Raw genomic sequence first — 17,559 nt, 5'->3', positions numbered from 1 at the left:
GATGGTGTTGCAGAGGAAGTGCAGGCGCATACAGTGGCAGCTTGTTTGCCTTTTTACCTATTAGATACCAGGCTTCGTTAGTGGTGTCTATCGTGTTGATGTCACGGGCATGCAGTGGGGGACTCTTGTGGGGCAGTATGGCTTGCAGTGGTATAGGGAGTGCATCTCCTTCTTCTATCGCCACATGTGTCATGAACGGTATTTCATGGTACCAATAGTGAGCGAATTGCGCTTGCGCGCTTAAATAGTAGAGCAGGAAATCCGGCACTTTAAATCCCCCCATGGCATACGGCAGAGTTAGTGTCTGTATATCTAGTCTGGCTTGTTTTCCCGCCCATATGAGATTCAGGGTCAATTTTTTGATGTTGCGAAAAAAACTTCCATTTGGGGCTTGATGGGGACGTTGTTAAATAAATAAAGGAATTTGGGGAGAAGCACCATTTTCACTATAGCTATCCTATCCGCCAGTGATAGCGGCAGCTGGTTCCACCTTTTGATTTCGTCTTCCATGGTACTAAATACTTTGCCATAATTGGTGCGTATGACTACTTCGGGGTCTCTGTGGAACCATGCGCGCAAATATCTCGTGGGTTCCTCTCGCCACTCCAGCGGGTAGTCCATAGTAAACAGAGCAGTACTGTCAGTGAATGGGATAATTTGAGACTTGGACCAGTTGATTTTGAGGCCGGAGTGTTGACCAAATGTTATATATTCACGAATTAGCGGGTTGAGATGTTGGGCAGGATCACGTACATATACCACCAAGTCATCCGCATAAAGCGAAATGTGTAATGGGCGTTGTGGAAATTGCAGTGCTGAGTAATGATGGTGCTGTCTAATCTTACAGGCAAGGGGTTCTAGTACCAACGCAAATAATAAGGGGGACGGGGGCAACCCTGTCTCGTTCCCCTTGTAATTGTGATAGGATCCGATATGTATTTGTTTATGTTGATACGGGCAGTTAAGTTCGTGTAAAGCATAGATATCCACTGTTGGAATATAATGGGGAATCCCATCCGTCTCAGGACAGCATGTAAGTATGGCCATTCTATTGTGTCAAACGCTTTTGCTGCGTCCAGGAGGACCGCAGCAGCTTTAGTGTCAGGGGGCAAATAATGCGCTAATGCAAATAGCGTCCTTGTGTTGTGTGTCGTTGATCTGTTTGGGATGAACCCTGCTTGGTCAGGTCTAACCAGTAGCGGCATTAGAGGTTTGAGGCGTGCAGCTAAGAGACTAGTAATGATCTTGGTGTCCACATTAATTAAAGACAGAGGCCTATATGAGTCACAGTATTCTAGATTTTTATCAGGCTTGAGTAGGGCAATGAGCATGGCTTCCCGTAGTGTGGGCGGGAGAGCCTGTTGTTTATGTGCCGCTCCGTACATTCTCACCAGGTGCGGGGCCAGGAGATCCACAAACGCTTTATAAAATTCTCCTGTAAACCCGTCTGGGCCCGGTGCTTTACCATTTGGCAACCCTTTTCTTACAGTCGTGATTTCTTCCACTGTGACGGGTTGGGACATATATTCCCTATGAGCGTCAGAGAGCCATGCTATCTCCACATCGGCCAAATAATCCATAATTGCATCTGCCGTGGCTGTGGGACACGACATATATAGCTACACATAGGTGGTCATAAATTCTGACAGTATGCCTTCCATATCGCGCTTGGGAATGTCAGCAGTGTCTCTGATTGTTTGGATCAGTTGTGGAGTACGGCCAGTGCATATTCTGTTTGCCAGATTTTTCCCCGGGCGGCCTCCCTCTCCATAAGCTCTAGCTGTGTGCCTTTTCGAGAGATATTTAATCTCGTCATTAGCAAAGGTTTAATGTTCCAGCAGTACTGTTTTTATGTCACCCAGTAATGCGGATTCTTGTGTGTTGGCATATTGTTGCTCTAAATGTCGCAGCTGGTGTTCCCTTGTGGCTATTTGCTGTCTGATGTCTTTGACGATACCCGCAGTAGTACTGATGCATGTACCCCTAATCGTGGCTTTGAAAGCTTCACATAGGAGCCCCGGGTCCTCAGTTGTCGGTGCATTGATATCAAAAAATTCCACAATTGCTGTGTGTATAGTGTCAGTGTAAACTGAGTCCAATAATGCTGAGGCATTAAATCTCCACGTGAATGGTGGCGGGGAGTAGTGTGGTATCTGCAGTGTTAAGAGTACTGGGCAATAATCAGACAGGGTACGGGGTAGGTGCTTAATGGCAGTGGTCCATAGTGAGATGTCACCCGTTCCCAGCCAGTAGTCAATGCGCGACCAGCTATTATACGCAGCGGTGACATGAGTAGCTTCGGTGCTATTAGGGTGTCTCTCTCTCCACAGGTCTGTCAATTGGAGGTCTGATATAGCGTCGCGTAGCGTGTCTAGAGCATGTTTGTGCGGTTCTGCATTGCGCCCCGATCTTTCCAGTTTATCCTGCAATGTGATATTAAAATCGCCTCCCCATAACAAATGCGTATCCCTGAAATCCGAGAGGACCCGCCATACTTTGGTATAAAAAAACGGGTCGTCGACATTAGGGCCGTAGGTGTTTACTAACGTCAGCTTTTGATTCCGTATCGTGCCCACCACTATAACATATCGGCCCTCATCATCTCTCAGTATTCGGTCGATATCAAAATGAACACCCTTCTTTACCAGAATAAGCACTCCTCTAGAATACGTAGAGTAGTTTGATGCATGTGCAGATTCCGCCGACCTAAGACCTATCTTAGCTGTTGAGTTAGCCGCAGTATGCGTCTCCTGGAATATTGCTATATCAATGTGTTGCCCGTCTAAGTAGGCAGAAATTTGGCGAATTTTTTTCGGGTCTTTCAGTCCCCTTATATTCCAGGAGAGAAAGTTTAAGTTCTTAGTATGTAGTGTGGCAGCGAATGATACAATAACAACCAATTGTTACAATTAATGACAACATGCATAACCTATTAAATGTTGAAATTTCACATTTGGGTTGTGTCACATCCAGTAAGTGTTTAGCGTACCAGGAGTCCGCAATGTTTCTCATGTGCATAGATCTCATTTTAACAGTCCCAATTCCCCCCCCCCACCTCCCCCCACCCACTTTAGCATCCCAACCTTGCCAAAGCCATCCCCAGTAACATACCAAACATTGGCTAAAACAGTTGTCGGGGAGTACCCACGCGGGGGGTCCGCCCAGTGCACACTTCTGCATCCACATAGTGGATGTGGACAAATGCCCAACATAATAGTGTAATCAAGAAGAAAAGATACCGTTATTGTGTATTCCTTCATTGCAACTATGTAATGCTACGGAAATGCAATCAGTGAGTTGTAGCCCATTGTTCACCCGGAAGATGAGGCGCTGTCCTCGGGGCCCTCGACCAAGGCCATCTCAGTCAACTCATGCGTAGCATATGGTCTCAATAGTGTGATTAAAGCAACCCGTGTCTCATGTGGCCCTCACATCTCTACAGTGGGTAACGGACATTTAAGTTATCTACATTACACCATAGCCAGCCGGTGGCGGGCGATGCGAGCCGAACAACATTTTATGTGTCAGTGGGAACGTTGCAGCGGCCATCTGGCCATAGTACCTCGCCTTCCCCCTGCTCCCAGCACTCTTGACTCGTACAGTGTATAGGAGGTCACTGGAGATCATAAGGGACATCATAAAGTGTCGTTAGAGTCTCTCCCTCCATCCATCTCAATGTGTACGTGTCAGCGTCAGTACAAGTACAATACGCCGGGAATTTACACAGAGAACGAGCGGGGAGCGAGTGAGCCAAACGCTGCGGATTTTTCCAGTAAGCAGGAGTTTAAATGACTGAATGGCGGCAATATGAGAGATCCCGAGTGGCTGGTAGTGTTTTAAAAACATTGACTAATACCCTTTGTATGAGTGGGGGATTAGTAGATACGGACCGCTTGTGGGAGAGATGTACAATGCTTCCCTGTTAGCGGCGGTGATCAGAAAGGGTGATTTAAGGGGTCGTGCTGGAAAGAGTTAAGCCGTGCTGCCCTGACTAAACGGAAAAAGCATGCACATTCAGTTTTAAAACTCTTTTCTAACGGGCTGGAGAGGACTGATTGGTTTTAAAAGGGGTACATACATATTTCATGTATTCTATTTGTAGGTTGACGAAGAACAGCTGTGTGAGAGATATTGGGGTTGTGTGGACGCGTACACTATACCCTTGAAGGTGGCTGCAGGTATGCCATAAGGGGAGGAACCACCTGGTAAATATCCTTGTTATTCCTGTTCAATGAACAGTAACACAAAGAAATGTTATGCTTTGTGTAGAGTGACCTTTATGTGTTCAACTCGGTTTTTTGTTTGTGTTGTCTGTGTCTAATTTCCACGGGTATCTGACTGATTTACAGTGCGGGAAGGACTGACCCCTAGCCCTGAAGAAATTGCCGATAAGTATTAACAGGCAATGAAACTTGTTGGCTTCTTTAACTAAAATGATGAAGCTAGACAGTAGGTCTTGTTTTTAATGTGAGCAAACACACAGCAGCAATTAAAATTGGAAACAGTGCCCGTTATTATTCAGCTCGTTTTTATAGTGTAAGAGCTAGAAAATCTTTTTTCAATTACTCTCACAGTAGGGGGTCAGGTTTTTCACAACTTTCTGTTTCAATTGAGTTGTGCACAATTTTTCACACTTATTTTTCATGGGGTGGAGGCTGCCGATGATGATAAGTGGAGCACACTGATGAGAACCTATCAGTAGCTCCCTGGAGGGTGTTTTCGTGAGGTGCCTCCTCACCTCACTCTTCACACACTTGGTGGTTGGACTGGAGAAATTGTGGGAAGTGAGAAATATTACCAGTTTAGTTCCTGTAGGAGATAGACACAAAGATTTTAAAGAGGAATCGGAACACCCCGAGAGTATAGCATTGTGTAGCTAGTACCTGAAGTATCTTCACCAATAAGAGGTGTGGGGGATGTTCATGATGTTTTATCCCGAGACATAGAGCAGGTTTTTGTGATGAAAAATTTGTGAGTGGAGGCAACCTGCGTCATTCTCCTCTGTAGCTCCTTTTTGTGAAGGATCTTTAGAACTGATTTACCTAGCATAACAAACTTGTGATGGACCGATGGACAGAGGCTGACAGAGTTAGGACAGGCCCGAGGTCAAATCAAAGCCATTTAGATTATACTTGGACATTGGGTCACATGTGGTTCCATGTAGAAACTCCCTGACCGTAACAAAAAAATGAGGTTTTGAAGGATGCCAATTAGCTTCAAAAGAATGGTGAGGCGGAGACAGAGCCAAAAATTATGAATCATAATTTCACTTTCGTAGGACATTGAATATGTCCCTCGTCCTAGAACTATTTCCATGCTACCCATTGAGCATCTGCCGAAACCAGTTAACACCAGAAGAACATTTCTGAGCAGATAAGCTACTTGGGTTTTACAAAACATATTTCAATACATTGTTATGCAATCCTAACATTGACTGAAAAACCGCTTTGCTCTTTCACTGAAGGAGTTTGTGCACCAGTAGCCAAGGGTTATATTCAACATTTGTGGGTGGATTGAGTTTTGCTCATGTTGATGTTGGTTTGCGTGCCGTAGACAAAGAAAAATTGTGCAGTACACTTCTCACAGAGCCAAACATAAATTGCAATATGCATTATGCTAAACCAAGGTAATGTCCCGAATGTCCTGTTTGTAGCAATGCATATAAGAGCAGCCTTTCATAGCAGAGAAAGCGACTGGATGATCCATCTGGACCTGAAGGACACCTATCTTTTGGTACCGATATTTCCTCCTCCTCAATGTTTCCTCCAGTTCCGCTTGCAGAATTAATCAATCAATCAGGATTTATAAAGCACAGCAAATCACCCGTGGTGGTCTCAAGACGCTGGAGTTGCTAGTTGCTTCTCGTGCTCTGTTCATTTTAACAGCCAGGTCTTGAGTCCTTTCCTGAATTCCTGCAGAGATGCGGGGTTCTTAAGGTGCAGGGGGAGGTCGTTCCAGTATTTGACCGACAGGTGCGAGAAGGAGTGTCCTCTGCTGTGTGCTAGGCAGGTCCAGGGGGTGTCTTCAAGGAAAAGGGAGGCAGATCGCAGGTGTCAGGTCGGTTGGCAGAGGTCATTCATTTGTTGATGTATGCTGGTCCTTCGTTGTGCAGGGCTTTGTATGCGAGGGTTGGCATCTGGAACTGGCATCTCTTCTGGATTGGGAGCCAGTGTAGCTTCTTGAGATGCGGGGTAATGTGAGTCTGTTCGGAGAGGTCAAGGATGATTCTTGCCGCTGAATTTTGTATTGTCTGTAGTCTCTTCAGGAGGCATGCAGTGTTTTCTACGTAGAGAGTGCTCCCTGCATACACCGAGTGATGGTCCTTCCGGTGTTGATTGGGAGCCACCTCAAAATCTTACAGAGCATGCGTAAGATGTGGAAACAGGCAGATGAAACTGTGTTTACCTGTTTCTGCGTAGATAACTTGCTGTCCAAGATGAAGCCGAGGTTGCGGGCATGGTCTGTCAGGGAAGGGAAAGGGCTGCGTTCAGCATGCCATCAAGTGTCGTTCCATGGCGAGGTGTTGTTACCAAAGACGAAGACGTCCGTCTTGACCGTGTTGAGCATGAGATAGTTGCCCTTCATCCAGTCAACGACGTACATCATACATCTGTGGAAGTTGGCTCTGGTGGTAAAGGGGTCTATAGACACCAAGAGGATGAGCTAGGTGTCGTTGGCATAGGAAATGATGTAGAGTCCAAGCGATCTGACGGCCAGGGAGATCATGTATGTGCTGGAGTTGGTGAGGCTGAGGGACGATGTAAGACGCTGCAAATCATTGAGTTCTAAGGTGAATGGTGGGAGACTCATTCTCTGGGTTCTTCCGGTGAGGTTTGAGGCTTTCTATTTGAGGGCGTTTCCCTGGATTCCAATTTGGTGGAGTCTGTTGATCACATGTACGCAGACGACACTCAACTTTATTTGAAAGTCTCCACCCAAGGAGACTTCATTTCACTCAACTCCATCTCGGTGAACACCCAAAACTGGCTCACTGAAAACTACCTAATGCTCAACACCTCCAAAACTGAATTCCTTCCCATTGCTCCCCTAACCATAACTCCAAGATTGACCTTTGGATACATCATCTTTCAGAGAGATAAACGGTTAAGGGGGGGTCCGAGGGGAAAAAAATCATCATCTTTCAGCCTTCAACTGCTCCCCCCACATTATCGAGTCTAGGAATCACCCTTGACATGCACCTGAACATGCAGAAACATATTAGCAATGCAACAAGGGTGCTAAACACCAGATGAGGCTACTAAGGAATCTCAAACCATTCCTCCCACAGGAAGACTTCAAATGGGCAGTTCAAGCTTTAGTATTGCCAAGGCTAGACTACGGTAGTTCCACGCTTTGCAGTCTCCCCCAAACAAAGCTTGGTTCCACTTTCGGCTTCCATTAATGCCGCAGTCAGATTGATTACTGGTACAAAAAGAAATTATCACATATCCCCAGCCTTAAAATCCCTAAACTGGCTACCTTATGAAGCTAGAATACAACTAAAGATCGCTTGCTTTACTCACAAAGCACTGCACTTCAAGACCCCCATCTATCTGGCTCTCGAATTAGAATTATCAGGGGGTGGCCGTCCGTCAGGCAGTGCAAACTCATTGCTCCTGAAACCTCAAATCTTCCACAAAAAGAGAACTAGTTACAGAGCATTCTCTGGCATTGCCCATAGATCTGGAATTCCCTTCCTCCGAAAGTCCGCCGAATCCCATCCACCGCTTCCTTCAAAAAAGAAGTGAAAAAAATCCTAATGCTGAAGTTCCTGCCCTAAAGTCCTGGTTCAACTACTTAAATATTGCTCTCTTCTCCGATGCGATGACTGTCCATTACACAGTTATACTCCTGGGATTAATCTGGGATAAACAGTGTGAACAGGCCACTGCACAACTTTGTATGTTATTTATGGAATGTTTCTCTCCCATTACCTCTTCTTTTACATTTGTGCAATCCGCCTGATTAATAGTGTTGGCAGCCTGTGATCTTACTGATACCGTTTACATTGCCTACTCCTCTCTATTATTGGATTCGTCTGGTCTTGTTTTTTAAATGCTCTGAATCTTGTTTTTGTCATGCTGTCGTCTTGAACCTATTTGTAACGATTCTGCTTGTCCCACTTTGGTATGCTGCCTACGTCAAATGTGAAGCGCTCCCATACCCTCCTGGGTCTTGTTCGTGCTATACACAACTTTATAAATAAAAGCAACAATGGTCTACAGCACCACTTATGTGAATCTGTGTAAAAGACTAAATTAGGACATAGTCACAGGTTGTCCCATTCTCCTTTTTAAACGAGAAAATTCACTGTGGAAGTTGAAGGGCAATGAAAAGTGATTGTCATATGGAAACTTGGAACCCAAAGATAAGATATGGTATATGAGAAGGGGTCCCAGTTGGAACAACATAAGATAAACAAATCAGCAAAATTAACCTCATAAACATAGACTTCAAAGAATGTTATTTAATATACATCCTTTCTTGTAAATTAATTACCATATCTTTTCGCAATATTACAATTCAAAACATTTCATGATAAGCCCAGAAGAGAAGGGGGGTAGGGGGGAGGTGAAGAAAGGAAAATTGTGCAGCATAGGTTTAAATTAGTCGTAAAGGAATAACATAATATGTGGTCTCATCAATATTTGAACATATAGTGCCACACTGGATAAATATACATCATCATATATCAACTCATAGGTTGAGAAAATCCTATCCTGTTAATGTCTGGCACAGTCCACAAGTGATCAGTTTGCCCACAGGTAAGAAAGAAAAACAGTATGTCGACGTTTCGACCCCAATTTCGCAGGCGACGTTATTGCCCTACAGCGGGGTCTTCCTCAGGACGGGTGGTGGTGGGGTGTGGGAGTACAAAAAAGGGGCACCTACAAAAGGAAAAACTAAATTAGGATTGATATATTCTTACAAGGATAGCTGAAGGCTAATTAAAGCCATGCCTAGTTACCTACACGAAGCACGGTGAATCTAGCGGCTCCGTCTGAAACTGATGTTGGGCCAAGGGCTCCTATTGCCAAGAGAGCGTAATCCTAAAAATAAATTAGGCATTTATAAGACAGTGGACCGTACTCGGCTATAATCCACGTCATATCATACTTAATATCAGCACACGTGTACAATTTAGTTAAACATCATACACTACCCAGCCGGGTTAAAAACATAAGTTACCAAATCAAACGACGGAGAACCAACCAAACCAGCCAACCACAGGGCTAGCCCCCACAATTCAAGTCCATTCTCACTCCACAAAAGTGCGTGAGGCACTAGTCTAAGGCTCACCTATTCAAGCGGCAGCGATCCTAGGTGCTGATTATGCACGGAAACGCTTCTATTCGTGACAGAAAACTCATATCTGCAATTAACAAGAAAGTGCAATTCAGAACATAATTAACATGTCGTCATTGCATTTTAACCCACTACTTCATCTGTTTACTCACCATATATGAGGGTGAAACAAAAGGAATCCAAAACCATTTGCTGGCAGTGGCTTCTTGCTTCCAAAACGCCAATCGGGAAAAATGCCTTTAAAAAAGACCTCCTAGGTTCGTTTGTATATCTAGGAATTGGAATAAACAGGAGGCGTGTGTTACCAAACACATTTACCGATCGCCGCTTCACTAGAGCGGGGCACGATTAGGGTATAACCCAAGCTTACCCGAATCTCGAAGAAAGCGGGAAAGCTCCTCGCTGTGCATCCGTACCATTTAATTTAATGGCTTGCCGCGAGCCATGGAGCGGGATGCCTGGTATCTTTTAGACAAACCCTTTCAAAGTTCACTCGGGTTTCTAAGAAAAAATAAATAAACAAGCGGTGCGTGTTAGCGTCTGCACTCGCAACATCCACATAGTCAAAAAAGGGGGGGGGGGGACATGGCTATTAATTAAATCGAGCTTACCCATTAGAAGATGCGTGCTGAAACCTCCGCATAGCAGCAAACCGTTTGCTCTAGTGACCTGACGCGAGGACAGGAGCGGGATATATCAACTGGGCAGCAGCTAAATGTCACTGCTTGCATGTAGCCAATGAGCGCCCAGTGAAACTAGTAGACAGACTCGGCCCCTGGTGAAATTAAGCGCTGGAGTAACCTAGTGTCTCATTGAACTAAGTTAGAGATTTCTTTCTTAGCGCGATAGGAGGACAGCCTTGCTGGCGCACATACGTCTTATTCATCAGTTGACTTGTTAAAGGCCAGATAAATGTTAATTAAATTCAATGGGGCACTCGTCAAGGCCAACCAAATAGATAAAACAGGAGGGGTTTTTTTTTCCCATGTGAACTCCTCAATTGTATTACATTCCAAAAATGCAAAAGTTGCAGAGATGTAGTAATAAAACATATATATATGAATGAAAGATAACACATATTGTCTCAATCAGATTGAATGGGCCCTCACATCATAATTGGTATTACAACCTTGCCAAATGTGTCACATTAAACAAAATAAAATAAACGATGTCAGTATTGCATGGAATCTATATTATAAACATGCCAATTGTGCAAAATTGTTCTCCTGTTCATTAAGACCATGCACTATAGTGTCCAACAAGTGCATCCACTTACTTTCTCTCACAGTGAGGATAGAAGATATACTCCCTCCCCGGGGACCCAAGGTCACCTTTTCAAGGACCACCCACTCAAGTTCATTCAATGTATGGCCAAACCTCCTGTAGTGGTCTACGAGTGGTGCACCCACTACCTCACATCTGATCCTGCTTTGATGTTGCATAATTCGGACCTTAATTTTCTGTTGTGTTTGACCTACGTAGGCCAAACCACACGGACACTTGATGCAGTAGATCACACAGGTTGTATTGCAATTCGTAAAGGATTTCAAATCAACACATTGCTCTTTGTATTTAAACTGTTTAGTTTGTAAACACATTGGACAGACTTTACAATGGCCACACCTGTAATGGCCAAGCACTGATGGCAAATTCCACATAGATTGTAAGGTGGGAGTATTCCTCTCTGGGACTGTACCAAGCTCGTTTTTGTGCTCTCTTCACAAGTCTCCTCGGATATCCTCTTTCCAACAATTTTGCAGTAGAGTGAAGAGAGCACAAAAACGAGCTTGGTACAGTCCCAGAGAGGAATTACTTCCGCCTCACACCAGAAATGACAACACCAATGAGCGGATGATCTGTGTGACCACATATAATACGCAAAGTAACAGCGTCAAGAAAATTGTCAACAAGTATTGGCCAATGGTGTCTGAGGAGATTGGTCAACCACAGAAACCAATGCACTCGTTCAAGAAATCAAGGAATGTAAAAGATCAAGTGGTTAGTTCCTACCTAATGACACCTGATACTCCCACCTTACAATCTATGTGGAATTTGCCATCAGTGCTTGGCCATTACAGGTGTGGCCATTGTAAAGTCTGTCCAATGTGTTTACAAACTAAACAGTTTAAATACAAAGAGCAATGTGTTGATTTGAAATCCTTTACGAATTGCAATACAACCTGTGTGATCTACTGCATCAAGTGTCCGTGTGGTTTGGCCTACGTAGGTCAAACACAACAGAAAATTAAGGTCCGAATTATGCAACATCAAAGCAGGACTAGATGTGAGGTAGTGGGTGCACCACTCGTAGACCACTACAGGAGGTTTGGCCATACATTGAATGAACTTGAGTGGGTGGTCCTTGAAAAGGTGACCTTGGGTCCCCGGGGAGGGAGTATATCTTCTATCCTCACTGTGAGAGAAAGTAAGTGGATGCACTTGTTGGACACTATAGTGCATGGTCTTAATGAACAGGAGAACAATTTTGCACAATTGGCATGTTTATAATATAGATTCCATGCAATACTGACATCGTTTATTTTATTTTGTTTAATGTGACACATTTGGCATGGTTGTAATACCAATTATGATGTGAGGGCCCATTCAATCTGATTGAGACAATATGTGTTATCTTTCATTCATATATATATGTTTTATTACTACATCTCTGCAACTTTTGCATTTTTGGAATGTAATACAATTGAGGAGTTCACATGGGAAAAAAAAAACCCTCCCGTTTTATCTATTTGGTTGGCCTTGACGAGTGCCCCATTGAATTTAATTAACATTTATCTGGCCTTTAACAAGCCAACTGATGAATAAGACGTCTGTGCGCCAGCAAGGCTGTCCTCCTATCGCGCTAAGAAAGAAATCTCTAACTTAGTTCAATGAGACACTAGGTTACTCCAGCGCTTAATTTCACCAGGGGCCGAGTCTGTCTACTAGTTTCACTGGGCGCTCATTGGCTACATGCAAGCAGTGACATTTAGCTGCTGCCCAGTTGATATATCCCGCTCCTGTCCTCGCGTCAGGTCACTAGAGCAAACGGTTTGCTGCTATGCGGAGGTTTCAGCACGCATCTTCTAATGGGTAAGCTCGATTTAATTAATAGCCATGTCCCCCCCCCCCCTTTTTTGACTATGTGGATGTTGCGAGTGCAGACGCTAACACGCACCGCTTGTTTATTTATTTTTTCTTAGAAACCCGAGTGAACTTTGAAAGGGTTTGTCTAAAAGATACCAGGCATCCCGCTCCATGGCTCGCGGCAAGCCATTAAATTAAATGGTACGGATGCACAGCGAGGAGCTTTCCCGCTTTCTTCGAGATTCGGGTAAGCTTGGGTTATACCCTAATCGTGCCCCGCTCTAGTGATGCGGCGATCGGTAAATGTGTTTGGTAACACACGCCTCCTGTTTATTCCAATTCCTAGATATACAAACGAACCTAGGAGGTCTTTTTTAAAGGCATTTTTCCCGATTGGCGTTTTGGAAGCAAGAAGCCACTGCCAGCAAATGGTTTTGGATTCCTTTTGTTTCACCCTCATATATGGTGAGTAAACAGATGAAGTAGTGGGTTAAAATGCAATGACGACATGTTAATTATGTTCTGAATTGCACTTTCTTGTTAATTGCAGATATGAGTTTTCTGTCACGAATAGAAGCGTTTCCATGCATAATCAGCACCTAGGATCGCTGCCGCTTGAATAGGTGAGCCTTAGACTAGTGCCTCACGCACTTTTGTGGAGTGAGAATGGACTTGAATTGTGGGGGCTAGCCCTGTGGTTGGCTGGTTTGGTTGGTTCTCCGTCGTTTGATTTGGTAACTTATGTTTTTAACCCGGCTGGGTAGTGTATGATGTTTAACTAAATTGTACACGTGTGCTGATATTAAGTATGATATGACGTGGATTATAGCCGAGTACGGTCCACTGTCTTATAAATGCCTAATTTATTTTTAGGATTACGCTCTCTTGGCAATAGGAGCCCTTGGCCCAACATCAGTTTCAGACGGAGCCGCTAGATTCACCGTGCTTCGTGTAGGTAACTAGGCATGGCTTTAATTAGCCTTCAGCTATCCTTGTAAGAATATATCAATCCTAATTTAGTTTTTCCTTTTGTAGGTGCCCCTTTTTTGTACTCCCACACCCCACCACCACCCGTCCTGAGGAAGACCCCGCTGTAGGGCAATAACGTCGCCTGCGAAATTGGGGTCGAAACGTCGACATACTGTTTTTCTTTCTTACCTGTGGGCAAACTGATCACTTGTGGACTGTGCCAGACATTAACAGGATAGGATTTTCTCAACCTATGAGTTGATATATGATGATGTATATTTATCCAGTGTGGCACTATATGTTCAAATATTGATGAGACCACATATTATGTTATTCCTTTACGACTAATTTAAACCTATGCTGCACAATTTTCCTTTCTTCACCTCCCCCCCACCCCCCTTCTCTTCTGGGCTTATCATGAAATGTTTTGAATTGTAATATTGCGAAAAGATATGGTAATTAATTTACAAGAAAGGATGTATATTAAATAACATTCTTTGAAGTCTATGTTTATGAGGTTAATTTTGCTGATTTGTTTATCTTATGTTGTTCCAACTGGGACCCCTTCTCATATACCATTGATTACCCAGGTCCCAGTACTAGTGGGTTGACCCATTTATTATAACCCAAAGATAAGAGGCACTTGTTCCATGGTGGTTTTTCAAAATGGTATTCCACGCCCAGAGGCTCTTAGTCGAATCTAGTGTTGGCAGGTATTTTTATAAAGGAAGAGTAGCAACAATGATAGTTTGAGCTTCTGTACTATGGTGACAAATATCAAAACTTGGACTGCATGGAAATGTATATTTAAAGCCATGTACTGTCAAAATCTGCATGTCCCATCTAAAAGATAGTTTTCACATTTTCTGCAAATTTCCTCCCAAAAAGGGATGTACCCAGCAATTTAGCCGTGAGTGTCGAGCAATGTTACTCTGAATTGTATGGCTAAGAATTCTTTTAGGAATATTGTGATTTAAAATATTTGTTGCAATAAACAATAAGGCATCGTATTACCCAAATTCTCTTGGGCAGCTAAGAGTAAAGTGCTCTGCCAAGTTCCAATTGATTCCTTAAAACATGCAGAATCAAAAATTTCTTTTGCTAAGTATCCTACGTAGCTCTTGTCCTATGAAACTGAGGGCAGAGTGCTACTGTACATACGTCTGTGCAAAGGAATGTTAGTAAAGTCATAGTTTATGTGAAAAAAAGGTTTTAATATGCATCCATACAAGCACTAACAAGTTTTTGTGGAGCACGTATCTGAGCATTCCTTATTCACCAATAGTTTTCAAATAACTGTTCTATGAAGAGACATAGGTCCCGTACTGTGTCTTTTCTACTAATAAACCAATCAGGAGAAACGAGGTCCTGTGACAATCACCGCATTCCTTAGGATCGGTACAAATACAATATATATGGATTCATGGGTATATTTTCAGTACTGTGGTTGCGGCCCAAAGGAACAGAAGGCGGTGGCCAACCTAGTGTATAATCTAAAGCATCATTAGGAGAGTGCAATATTTATTTGCAAATCGACAACACAACTCTATGCACACACATACAGACTGAATCCTTATAACAACAAGACTTGGGCAACGAGTTACTTGACCAAACTCCCATCTAAGACAACTACAAGTACTAGTGAGGCACAAGAGAAAGGTCACACCTTAATGTGTTTTCTACATAATGCTGACCAGAACACAATATCTCTCTACTGTTTCTCAACCACGTGCAAATGTTGATGAGGGCATTTGGGTACCCAGGGTTTTCAGGGTGGAAGAATGCATGACCACACCTCATTGGCAGTTCTAAGTAAACACATAATTTCTGCTTACCAGTCAGAAGACACGCCTCAATTTCAACTGTATGGGAGTGGCAGGGTGCCCCAGCAGGATCTTTGCTACTTCCAGAGCCAAGTTGCAATGTTTATTTGTGGACAGAATCATTTATATGCAGCTGATGCCTTTGGTACAATCAGCAGCACATGGGAGGTCACAGAAGGAGAGTCCTATCCCATAACAGGTTTCCAATGAGGATCAGATCAAGGTGCAGTAGGTGCCACTAAACGTAGTGATTCCATTTCCTCTCATGTTTCTGATGCTACGGTTTCTTGCCTGGATGAGAGGAGGACTGGCGAAGAGCTGGGAGCTTGCATCTCCTCGCAGTCTCCATAACAGAGCCCTCACATCCCTGTTGCACTTCGTAGTGCACTTCCAAGACCTTTAGAAAGCTTGGTACTAACCCAAGCCTTTCTTCTAAACGACCCTGCAATATTTGCTGAAGCTAAACGGGTGGGTAAGCTCATTGCTTGCAACCCATCTTGTGGTCATACTGATGCTGTGGGCATGTGTGGAATAGACTAGTTGGGAGGAAAAACTCCCTCTCATACCTTCATGATACATAGCACCTGATCTCCCTTTAGTAACCACACATCAATGGAGGTCTCCAGTGACTACATTTTACACCCAGTTTTCAGTATACACACACTGGTCTGTTCCAAGTAAACGGGTCACTCTCAGCTAGCACATGCTTGCCAGTTCCTAGTCACCAAGTGATCAGGTTAGTTGCCAAACTTGCTAGGTGCCAGTGAGTTTCAAACATTTACTTGCTGTCTACTGGGGCGAGAAAAGACACCTTGTCAATTCCCTAAGAACCTATAGGTGAATAATTTTCTTCTTCTTGGTCCTCCATGAGGGATTCCAGAGAAGGGTAGTATGTGGAGGATCCGAGAAGGCAGTATGAAGGGGACCCTGAAGCAGTGATCACAGCTCTCAGAATCTCCCTGATCTCTGTATTCTCCAGTTTCTTGTCCGGATTCTGAGAGAAGCTGATCGACTGGGCGGGGGAGGCTAAGAAGAGCCTCACCACCTACCCTCACACCTCATTAAGAAATTCAACGACAAGGGGCAATAAAGGAAGTGACAGGAACGGAGTGGTCCCAAAGTTCACACATTTATGCTGAAAGAGCACAAAAAAGAAAACACTTTATAGGGTTAGGCTTACCATGACTACTTCATAAAGAATAGGTGCGATATTCATGTACCACAGCCAAAGGTACAACCCATAAAACAGCTGTTTCTAAATATTCTAATAAGCATCTTTTAAAATTGTATTTTGCTAAAAGAATGCTTTCTGGGATTGAAGTTAAAAGAGCATGCCCACTTTGTTAGCCATGTCTAACGTTTGTGAGTTTCTTCATTCACAATATCTAGCGAAATCAGAACTCAACAATGGATTTTGTATTAACATTTTCTCGTGGATAACTGATTTACTATTTAAGTTAGCTTCCAAAAAAGCCCTGAAAAGTATCTGTATGCTTTTTCGGTTTTGTTCTTTTTACTACGGCTTCCAACAGATGATTGGCATTATCCATAATATGAACTGCACAGGTGTATGCACTTATTCAAGTACTGTCGCTTGCTGGTTAAGATGATCGGTTTGTTCTCCACAGTGCCGAGCAGGCAGGCTAAATATAACTGAGAAATTTTCCAGCACCTACAATTTGTATATTTTCAGTGGCTACCTAACAGACCTCGATCAGGCCTTTCCTCAGGATGCCGAGATCCGCCTATTTCTTTAAAAGGCTTTTCATTAATATTTGTTTCAAATCATTATTCTTTTTTCGTTTCAGGAGGTTAGGCCGAGGCCGAGGCATGCGACGGTCTGCCTACAACTATAACAGCTATTCTAACAAGCATTTGCAATGCAACAGGTCTCGCATTTGCAAGAGTTTAAGCTATTGGCAATGTAAATGACAATGCCTTTTATTGATCTGTTTTGCTAATTAACACAAAAATAAAAGGCACAGTCATTTACATTGCCAATAGCTTTAACTCTCGCAAATGCGAGACCTGTTGCATTGCAAATGCTTGTTCCACCAGCTGACGGATCCAGTGAGTTTGCAGAGAGGGGAAAGCCGAGCAGAATCCTGGCTCACAGACGCACAGAGCCCTGATGACCACACTGTGACTCGGATCATACATATTTGCGGCTTTACATTTCGCCTGAAAACACTAAAAGGGAACAAATCGATTTTTTCTTGGACGTCTCATCTAAAAAAAACTTAAGCATATTGATTAACAGTTATCGGCATGGAAGGGATTAGAACTATGACTGTTACGAAATTAAATGAGCCCTGAAGAAGTCCGGTAACGGACGAAACGCGTTGGCTATCTGCTTTTTAAATAAAGAAAATTGAAT

The 17,559-nt window shown here is 43.5% G+C and overlaps 1 protein-coding gene across 1 annotated transcript in view; it reads right to left on the bottom strand.

Moving 5' to 3' along the window:
• The window catches only part of SLC38A12 (solute carrier family 38 member 12), a 598,547-nt gene that overhangs the window by 470,006 nt on the left and 110,982 nt on the right, over positions 1–17,559 (bottom strand). The window lies entirely within an intron of this gene.

Source organism: Lissotriton helveticus, chromosome 7, assembly GCF_964261635.1.
Source record: "Lissotriton helveticus chromosome 7, aLisHel1.1, whole genome shotgun sequence".
NCBI classification, from domain to species: Eukaryota; Metazoa; Chordata; class Amphibia; order Caudata; family Salamandridae; genus Lissotriton; species Lissotriton helveticus.
Note: the sequence above shows the minus strand (reverse complement) of the source record. Positions and strands in the feature narration are given on the sequence as shown.